Genomic DNA, 8,986 nt, shown 5'->3' on the forward strand with positions numbered 1-8,986 from the left:
TTAAAGCTGCACATTCTCTAAACTCATTATCTTTTGTTTTAAAAGTCAATGTTCTAAAAGAAAATTTGTTTTTAAATCTTATGATGTCAAATGTGTATGATTCTATCATAAGTTTTTATAAATTCATTAATGGAACTTTCTTTGATACTATTTGGTTGAACTTTTAAATTTACTTCTTAAAGATAAGTATTTTTCGATGTACTTTGCACATTTTACATACTTGTCTTGGACGCTTTTGTCGAAATTCGGCGCAGAAAAATGACAAAACTGCATAAAGAAATCGTGTAAAAGGATAGGATTATGGAGTATTGTTTATCTTTCAACAAAGTAAATTGTATATATCGGAAAGAGAATTCTTTTACACATATGGTCTGAAACTTTGAAATTTTGCGTTGGAAGGTATTTTTCGTGTAGCTAGAATTCAGAGAGTTAACCTGAAAAAAAAATGCCATCTTTTTAACATGAAAAGCAGGAGAACAGATGAGAAATACTTCTTGGTCATAACTTTTGAACGCTAAGGGCTATTGATCTTATACTATACCTATGTAATCCTTGTGAAAAGACCCTTCATTGGATACCAAAATTTCCAAACTGATGAAAATTTTTTCCCTGGCCTAATTTCATATTTCAGAGCTGTATATCCAGTCAGTTTGCATTTAAGAAAAGTTTAATCTTTGCTAATTTGTTGCCATACGGGGGCAACAGTGTTTCACACATCTCATTTTTAAACAAACTAACTTGAAAAATATTTTTATAGATTTTAGGCCTTTATCATCTTTTTAAATTTTATTTTCTTTTTAAGTTTGGAAAGAAATGATTGCCAAATTGACGTCTAAAAATGCGGGAAGACGTTTGCACAGGGCTGTTTTGTAAATTTTTTCTGGTCAATCATAATAAAGTTTGTGTTTTTGCTAACCTTAGATATAATTCTTACTAATTTTAAAGAATAAATGGCATGTAAACAGTTTAGATTTTGAGAATTGTTAAAAATAAAGATATTTTAAGATTTTGTTCTTAAAGACGTGGACAAATTCAACATCAATTTGTTAATGTTTTGTAGGAAAGATTTCAAATATTCTCCTGGCAAATGAATGTTTTTTGTTTGCACAAGTTAAAATATAAATTTGACGTGATTTGGTGCATAGCTAAATATAATATGATAACACACTTCTTTATGTTTAAATTTGGCTGTTGAATTTTTAAAGGTATGTACTCGAAGACATGTTGTATGAAAATTAACCTGCAAAGATAAGTCTTTTATGGGTGTTTTAGTTAGTTCATGAGTTATTTAATGTATTTAAGTTAAAAAATGATCAGTTTGACAGAAAATTTGGAAAGTTGTGACCTATCTTAAATGGAAATCAGATTATACCTACCGGTACCGGACTAGCATTTACTAATACTCTGAGAATATTTGTTAGAATAAAGTTCAATTCAGCTTGCAACAAAAATCTCCGATACGTATCTCATTTGATTGGGAATGACACGGAACAAATTCAAAAGAGTACCATTACATACTCAGTTTATAACATTTTCGGCGAAAGGTATTTAAAAAACCAAATTATGGAACTTAGAATGATTATAAAAAAGTCATATTTAGAAACATTTAGTTATTAATATTACTATCTTTAATACTGAAATGATTTTATCCAGGCAAAAAATTCTTGCTTTAGTTTTGAATATTCTTGGTGTAACTGAAATCTGTGTGTCAAAGACTTGCGATGGGTATGTTACAAATGCTTGTTTCTTTCTTAAATTTTTGGTGGAAATATTAGAGATGTTTCAACATTACCTTGACAAAACCTATACAATGCAAAGACAAAGCCGAATATAATCAAAATTTTTTTTTAGTGGTTGCTGTGATGGATACAAATTAGATCCAGAAACAGGAAAATGCATCCGTAAGTTGCAAAAAAGTTGTAAAAAGAATACGGATATTGGTTTTTGTCAGATAAAGATGTGAGATATTCCGAATTCATTTCATAATGTCCATCTTTAAACCTAAAACAATATATTCAAACCCTTCTCAAGAAAGAGGAAGACATTTCAACTTAATTTGCCACAAAACATTAATATACAATGCTTTTTAGACAAAATAGGCAAATTTGAAAAAAAATGTTCTTTGTGGCATGTCATCAAAACAGTTGGTGTACGACTTTTACACTAGACTTGACAAGACAAAATTCTTACGCAAGGTCATTATTTATCATGACTCCAGAACAGCAAGGCTTATCTAGTTATATTTAAATTGAACCTTCACTGTGTTTTGCGGATTCAAGTTTGGTTAAATCATCATCTATTAAAAATCGGGGCTATAGGTTGAGAGTTCATTGTGGAATCAGAATTTCTCATGAAAGCAAATAAAGAAAATTTTGTTAAATTAATTATCCTTATTTTTATACTTATCATTAAATGATCATAGATTTTTAAAAATGTATATAGTTGTAATAAATCATTCTTCTTTTGCTACGTGAGGCTAAATAATTACTAGTACTTAAAAACAAGTAACTTCATGCTTATTCTGCATAACGGAGCTCTAGTATTATTTACATATAAAACTTAATAGATTCTAAGGTAAAAACCTTATTTATTTTCTTGATTTTTGATTAATGGGATGCCAGGGCCATCGTATAATGACGCAGTTTATGCTAGTTCAAATTTGGTGTTGTAGGGTAATATTTGTTTTAAAACTCTGAAGATTTATATCGATGTAAAGACAAAATATGACCTGTGGATCAATGACCGGTGGCATTTTCAATGTTGTAAATTGACCTGGCAATTCTCTATCGGGGTCATTTCTCGACTTTTCAACGCGCATTCCTACAGAACATGTATAAAATTTAAAAATGAGCCGTAAATGACCCTACCAGAACATTCTTAAATGTGAAAATATACATTTTTAAATGAGGTTTGAAATTATCGGATATTTTTATTCCTTTTTCAAAATAGTATTTTTTCAATGAAAAAATATTAAAATATTCAAATGTGAATACTTTCTTTACTTAAATATTTATATAATGAACAGTGGTTTCTTAAGGACGTTCGATCCTGAGATTTTGAACGTATTTTGGTCAGGTCCTTTATTTATAAAATTCTGCATCAATTTTTTAGTTCTATCATTAAATTTGAATTCTACAGTGCACATTTAACTATATTCAATGAAAAAAACGCGATTAAATTCCATTCTAGTAGAATTAAGCTAGGGACTATATTTTGTGGCGTAAGGCTTTTTAGACGAAAATGATCAGTTTTTCCATTTTGAACTTTAACAGTACTGTTAATTTTGAATTGCTGTTTTTCCATCCCGGTCGCACAAAAGGCTGTTTTTTGCAGTGAAAAGTGTTATGCTGGTTCTGAAATATCTATTATATTAATTCTGATGAATTCTATTAACATAGTGTGACAAATAGAGTAAATATATTCTGAAAATCTGGGAAAAAATTTAGCCAAATAATTTTCACGTAAAATTGACACTTTTTAGTAATACACTGTATCTGAAAATTTACATCTTATACCCCCACTTTTGATGTTCTTTTCTAAATATTCAAGATAAATTTGGCATATTCAATTTGCTTAAAATCAGAAAAAGATTAAGACTTTAAAATAATTTTCTTGCTTATTAAATTTTCAGTGCCAGAAAAATCACTTTTTATTAGTGCAGAAAGGTCAAATAATTAATTATGCGAAGCATTTTTAAACTTTTTCTTAATCACAATTTTAAGTGTCTTTTTTTGACTAAACTTAGAGTTCATTTTGTTTCATCCTTTTAATGGATAAAAATTTTGGAGGGAAAACGTCAAAAATTTAATTTTTAATTATGACTCAAATTTCAGTGCAAAAAAGGTCATATCAAATGTACTGTAGCGCCTACAGAACCGTATTGACTACCAGTTTTTGATTTGAATTTTAATCAGGCTATGTATGTAGAAACTAAAAATATACTTGGCAAAAAAAGTTTAAGACTTTCGTTAAAGAAATATATTGATAACGTCATTAATTGCAGGCCCCACTATATTGACCATCCATTTACAGATAAAGTTACCACTAGAGCTATAACGGAGTTTTAAAAATCTAAATGCTTTACCTTTGCCTAATATTTTATATACAAGTCACACATTTCGAAAATAATTATATATTAAAAATAAGTTACTAGAAGATCAAAACTTGCAGATTTAAACTTTATCTTTTTCTTGACCTTTCATAGTCATTTAATTCACTTTTTCCCTATAAACGACATTTTTTTAAAATTAACATAACATTTTCTATATCATCGATCAAGTATCGTAATAAATCGACACGTCTTGCTTTGACGGTACCTTACTCATCACTTTAAAAATTCTTCCTTAATAACGTTTATGTTTTTCGTCGAAAGGTGTAACATTACTTTCCTCATTAGTACCAATTTTGAGGATGGTAAGAATTAATATAAAATACTATTGATGAGGAAATTGTTCTGAATTATCATCTTGTGGGTTGATTGATTTTGAAAACAAGTATTAACAAGAATAGATATGGGTTACCCCATATCCAAAGATATTCGACTTTTAGATTTAATATGTTTAACAGTGTTTATAATGACGTTAATAAAAAAAACTGCACTGTCTAATTATGGAACTGTTGTAAATTTCGTGAGTCCAGAGCATTACGGTCACCCAGTCTCCTAACAGTACACATAGGCCTACATGTACCTGTGTCCGCAAGAACAACATTAGCCTTGGTCTACACACGTGCGATGGAGCTGTCAAACGCATCCAGCGAGCTCGGAGAAACACGTTTTGTTTTGCCGAGAAGTTACGATGGCAGACAAAACTTTTCTTTTCTTAATTAGATCATATGAATACGAATTCTGATTAATAAAAATTATACAATCCCTGTTGAACTATATATAGTTTGTTCTAACATTTGCATCTGCAACAACTTGTGTTTAAAATGGCCGGGTTAGGAAAATCAGGACCGGGTCGGAAAATTCTAAACCGAAAACCCTTTTTGTTTTGAAAATTACTGAAATATACTAATGTATTCGTCGCAGAAATTACTTACATTATTCAAGTTCTATATAAAATGGTATGCTGAACTTCAACACGAACCCGAATCTCCGACCCAGTTCTCGTTTTGCCACACATACCCTACAGTTTACAAAGTGTACACACGAGTAGAATCCGGCCAGGGATTGAAAATTCCGTCATTTAATAATACACACAAACAGAATGATTAATTTTTTCTTTAAGAAGAAATTGTATGATAATTAACGGACTATAAACATGTACTTAATACAATTGTTGATATAGTATTATCAATTCATCGGTGAAAAGATATGAATCGAAGAATGACCTAAATATTAATGTTGTATCTACTTATCATGATGGAAATATTTTGGTCGGACCAATTTGTGTGAGCCGCCGCTGAATACAGTAATATATCTTGCATTAATAGTATGCATTGATCGAATATATTAAAAAATCATTGAATTTATTTTTAATTTTTTTGATATCGTAAAGCTGATAAATGTATGTTGCCGAATTTGGCATTCTGAACTCAAAGTAAATTGCAACTACAATGTATAAACGTATTGAAATTAAAGGCGAGGCTACATAATTAATACCATACATATATGTAAAAAAAAAAAAAAAAGAAAGAAAGAAATTTGCGAACCATCTATTATTCTCTATTCATTACATTTGAGGTGATAAAAGAATGACTACACGTTTCCAGCAGAGAATGCGTATAAAAAAGTATTCTTTGTCTTTGTTTTAAATGGTTCATTAATACAGCTTTAAATTAGAAGACCTTGGTTATAATTCTACGTCTGAAAATCCATCAAGTACTTATTTTCACAGTTCACTTTCTAAGGATAAAATAAATAAATTAGTATCAGCAATTTATACCTTTTACATACCATAAAATAAAGAAGTTTAATTTATTCCCTACTTACACACGATTCCTTGAATATATATTTTAAAAAATCCTGAAAAACAAAGATTCATTGCAAGGTCCAAAAAGGCTCATAAGCCTATATTTTTACTTATTACATAGATATCAACTGCTTAAATTGAGAAATTTCAGGAGATTTGTGCTAAACCATACTCTAAACGTTGAGTTAATTAACGTTTTACTTTTTAACGAAGCCGAGTCTAATTATTTCTGCCCTAGGGATTTTGATAATTTTTTGATAATTAATTTTTACTGTTATATTTATTGTTTTAGGATTAAAAAATCGAATATTTACGACCCCGATTTCTTAGGGGGCCATCTCAAATGTTGTCAAACTTTACTATTGGACCCTATGGGAATTTGTTGGAAAATCGCAAAATTATGACATTTTTCCCATATTTTTTGTACTTCTGCCCAAGGGATTTCTATTTCATTCAAGTAAATGAAAGTTAATGTAAAAAGTTACCAAAGAAGATGGGCGTATAAGGCGGGCAAAATGCCTATAGCGCGACAGATTAAAAGTGAAAATTTTTTATCTCAATTATATCCAAATTTTATGTCATATTTCATCTAATATTAAAATATACCTGATGCACAATCTCTATAATTTACAAAAATCTAACAAAGACTGAAAATATCTGCCAGTGAAAAAGCATGCACAGACTAAAAAGAACAAAAACGATCATTTTTATACTTTAACAACATTTTTCAATATGAGTGGGCCTTCGCTCCATTTTTTTTAAAGATAATCCTAAAATTTTTGATAAAATTAACATTTTTGGTTTACAGAAAAAGGAGAGAAGACCCACTATACCTTAAAAGTACACTTTTATGACAAAACATTCGTATATTTCCGAGAAATACTTCAAGTCCATTAAATCAAGGGTCATATCACAAACATGATTTAAATGCCCATACACTTAACGAGCCGTGTAGCGTAGTGGTTAGCGTGTTAGTCTCAAAGCAGTCCGATACATCGATATTTTATTGACTGGGGTTCGAATCCCCTGAATGCCATGAATATTTTCATAAATGATTTTTTTAAAGAGATTTATTTTCTCTCAGAAAATGTTTTTTCCCCTCATAATTTCATAAATTTCAATAATGAGATGTAAATTCAAATACTCAATTTACATATCAAATGTGATTTCTTAATATCTAACGCTATAAGCATTCTGCCCGCCTTATCCACCCATCTCCTTGTGAAATTTCAAAAAAGTTCACCATCTCGATTGGTCTAGGTAGTAGTTACTAAGTTTATTTTTTCGAAGCCAAATACCACTAAAATTGACATTTTACGGTACAAACTCATATCTTTGCAGATGAATTATCGGTGCATACAATTTCATTCGGCAAAAATAGCAATTTTTAGATTGCTAGTATGTTTCTTTGGAAGTTATGTCAGCAGTTTCTAGCATAATGTTCATGGACGTCTTGAACATACAAACGAGTCATGCGTCATTCTTTAGCGTCATGCATTGCTAACAAAATCTGAATATGGTGACGATGTTAGAGCCATTTCAACGTTCTTTTTCCAATTATTGTCATAAAATCACATTTCCAGATCAGCAGGAGTTACAAATAATGTTAATTTTATATAAGAATTAAAATAATTTTTCAAAGGTGTACTGTCACACAAATGACTGCATCAAATTAATAAGCTGCGCAATGTGATGCGCCCTCGAATTAAACGCGGCCTCGTTAAATATTAAAAAAACGTTTATTTTCTTAAACTCATAAAATCATGTTTCAATGAAATATAGATAAACTAAACAGAATTCAAGCTCAAAAAAATATTCGAATAATGAAAATGGGAAGCAGGGTGAAAACATCACAGTTGGGATCAGGTGACATTGAGAACTAAGCAAACCCTATCGAGCGGTCACGCGCCTGAGGTCCTTGTCATGATCATATTTCAGTGTGTGAATTAGGACATATTCATATTTTTGTAAAAAAAGAATTTAATCAAAATTGGACTAATGATAAAGTATTTTTGCTGAAAAGGTCATTGTATCGACCATAGGATTTGCGAAATGCTTATTTCAAGCAAGTCTGTTGATATCCTCGTTTAATAAACTTTTCAACTCTTTTGTCAGTAGTTTTTTTTAATTGTTTGTATGTAGAGCATGCTCTTGCGATTCAACTCAGTTTGGATACTACATGTATGTTTCTTATTAAGTTTGATACTGACTTTCTTAAAAAATATATTGGGTATTCAATCTTATGAAGAACAAGTTGTTTAAAAAATTGACCAACGTGATATATGTTTCTGTAGACATGTATAATTAAGGAATGCTTTAAAGTTTTGTGTGAATTATTGGTGTGTGAATCACACAGACTTGTCACGTAGGCATATTTCATGAAGCGCGGTAGCGCTTCATGAAAAATATGCCTACGTGCAAGTCTGTGTGATTCACACACCAATAATTCACACTAAACTTAAAAACATTCCTTATACACCCCTACTAATGTGTTCGGAACCTTTTATTTTTCGGTGTTCTGCAAATTATAAAGCCCGATGAGTTCTGAGTAGCTCTGGCAGTGGCTCTGGCGAGAGTTAGCGAGACTACAGCGAGATAGGGTAAATTATTCACGGAAATGTGGCTCGGAAGTGACTAGCACGAGGAGATATAGTAAACAGAAAAGTTATGTTGCATTTCAGTTTTCACCACCCTATAATATCTGTAGAAATGTACTTAATCGATCTCTCTTACATTCATTCAAACTCAAATAAGTATTCTCTATAATACACTTTTCTGCAGTAATGAATTAAAATTTCTCTCTGGACAAAATTTTGCATGGGAACCGGGACTATATTTTTGGCGTCAGATCAGCAAATGCGGCACCAACATGACTTTGAATGACCAATCAGCTGAATGAGAATTGCATTATGGGTTACTACGAATACCACAGGAATTTTACACTTGAAAGAAAAGAAAACCATGGAAGTAAATGAAGAGCATTCCTTAAAATTCTATTCCTTTCATGCTCACAATGACAAAAAAGTCATTTGAATAAATTGTGGAAGGTTAGGTTTCTCAAAGTCATATTGCAA

The sequence above is a fragment of the Saccostrea cucullata genome, unplaced genomic scaffold (genome assembly GCF_032062105.1).
Source record: "Saccostrea cucullata isolate Sc308-1 unplaced genomic scaffold, CSIRO_AGI_Scuc_v1 ctg1344, whole genome shotgun sequence".
Lineage (NCBI taxonomy): Eukaryota > Metazoa > Mollusca > Bivalvia > Ostreida > Ostreidae > Saccostrea > Saccostrea cuccullata.